The following is a 2,500-nucleotide window of genomic DNA, read 5'->3' as shown; positions in this document are numbered from 1 at the left end:
ATACAACTTTCTTTGTTGTTGTTGTTGTTGTTTTTTTTTTTTTTTTTTTTTTTTTTTTTGTTTTTGTTGTTGTTGTTGTTGTTGTTGTTGTCGTTGTTGTTGCATTGACGTTGCATAATATCATATAATCATATACTATCTATAAAAATATAGAACAAAATAATCGAAGTTTTGGAGATTTTGGAGGGTTTGGGGTGTCAGTTGGGGGGGAGGGGGGTGGGGAGGGGGGGGGGGGGGCGGGTTCTGGGGTTCGTCGTCTTATGATATCAGATCGAATATGAGAAACATAATAAAATAATAATAATAATAAAAAAAAAAATACATTCCGTTCGAACGAGCCGAATGTCATACTCATCGTCAGGCATATATATGGAGTAGTGACGGTTCGAACGTCGAACATTCAAAAATTGATGTTAGACGCGAAGTGACCGGATCAGTACTCTTGTATAACGAAAAAAATGTTATTATCGTTTTCATTTGTCGTCTTTGTTGCGTGTCTTCTGGCGTGTCTCTCGATTCGTCGTATCGCGTTATATTATACTTTACGTAGTGTAACAACCAAGTATGTACGTACGATTCGTCTCGACCGCTGGGGATATTCACTGACACACGTGAAAATGATAAAAAGATTCTTTTTCGTTCTGTAAAACTGTGCCGACCGACGGACGCACGTAGATCTCTCTGCCTCATGCGCTCTTCCTCTTATCGTCGTCGTCGTCGCTCTCGCTACAATCTATCCTCATGGAATAAATGTTGATTCATTGTAGTCGATCTGCGACGTCGCGACGATATGAGAAAACGTTAGAGACGGAGTTCTTAAAAGATTCAGTGTATTCGTATAGTGTGTATAATTTTTATATTATATATGAACGGTCGTTTCTAAAATTCTTTTTGTTAATTTTTACATTTATCATGTACAAAAAATACACAACCCGAGTATCGGTACGATCACTCAAACACCGGGCGTCGATCCCATGTTTTACGATAATAATCGTTGAACAATACATACGTACACGTCGTGTGCGAAGTGTTATTTTGAAAAAAAAACTCGATCTCGTTTAGAACGTTCGAATTCGTGACCGTTATGTGTCATTATGTGAAGACGCCTCCGCCGCCGCCGCCGCCGCCGCCGCTGTCGTCGCGTTATATATTATAGCGCACGCACGCGCGCGCGCGTGCTTAAAGCGCGTTTGTGTCTCATATAAATTTTTATAAGAGTCAACCGTTAAAATCTATCGCGTCTAACGCGATCGACGATACGGTGAGACGCTCGTTTCATACTGTGCGTATATTGTACATGCATGCATAAGTTTGTGTGTATTTTATATGCGAATATGAAACGAGAAGAGGTAATTGACGACTTCAACAAGTCTCGGTTAGCTCCCTGGTTGATCCTGCCAGTAGTTATATGCTTGTCTCAAAGATTAAGCCATGCATGTCTCAGTGCAAGCCGTATTAAGGCGATACCGCGAATGGCTCAATATATCAGTTTTGGTTCCATAGATCTTACTCAGTTACTTGGATAACTGTGGTAATTCTAGAGCTAATACATGCAATCAGAACTCTGACCAGTGATGGGATGAGTGCTTTTATTAGATCAAAAACCAATCGACGGAGGGCGTCTCGTCCGAAGTCGTTAATTTTGATGAATCTGGGTAAATTTTTGCCGATCGCATGGTCCAGTACCGGCGACGCATCTTTCAAATGTCTGCCTTATCAACTTTCGATGGTAGTTTCTGCGACTACCATGGTTGTCACGGGTAACGGGGAATCAGGGTTCGATTCCGGAGAGGGAGCCTGAGAAACGGCTACCACATCCAAGGAAGGCAGCAGGCGCGCAAATTACCCACTCCCGGCACGGGGAGGTAGTGACGAAAAATAACGATACGGGACTCTTTCGAGGCTCGTAATCGGAATGAGTACACTTTAAATATTTTAAACGAGGAACAATTGGAGGGCAAGTCTGGTGCCAGCAGCCGCGGTAATTCCAGCTCCAATAGCGTATACTAAAATTGTTGCGGTTAAAAAGCTCGTAGTTTGCATTTGTGCGCCGCGCTGTCGGTGCACCGCATCCGCGGTGATACTGACACGTCTGCGGAGCATATCGTCGGTGAGCCGGCGGTAAAACGCCGGTTCAATATCAAAATCCTATCGCGGTGCTCTTCAGTGAGTGTCGAGATGGGCCGACCAATTTTACTTTGAACAAATTAGAGTGCTCAAAGCGGGCTCAAATGCCGCTTGAATATTTCGTGCATGGAATAATAGAATATGATCTCGGTTCTATTTGTTGGTTTTCAGAACTCCGAGGTAATGATTAATAGGGATAACTGGGGGCATTCGTATTGCGACGTTAGAGGTGAAATTCTTGGATCGTCGCAAGACGAACATCAGCGAAAGCATTTGCCAAAGGTGTTTTCATCAATCAAGAACGAAAGTTAGAGGTTCGAAGGCGATTAGATACCGCCCCTAGTTCTAACCGTAAATATGTCATCTAGCGGAT

Source organism: Vanessa atalanta, unplaced genomic scaffold, assembly GCF_905147765.1.
Source record: "Vanessa atalanta unplaced genomic scaffold, ilVanAtal1.2, whole genome shotgun sequence".
NCBI lineage: Eukaryota > Metazoa > Arthropoda > Insecta > Lepidoptera > Nymphalidae > Vanessa > Vanessa atalanta.
Note: the sequence above shows the minus strand (reverse complement) of the source record.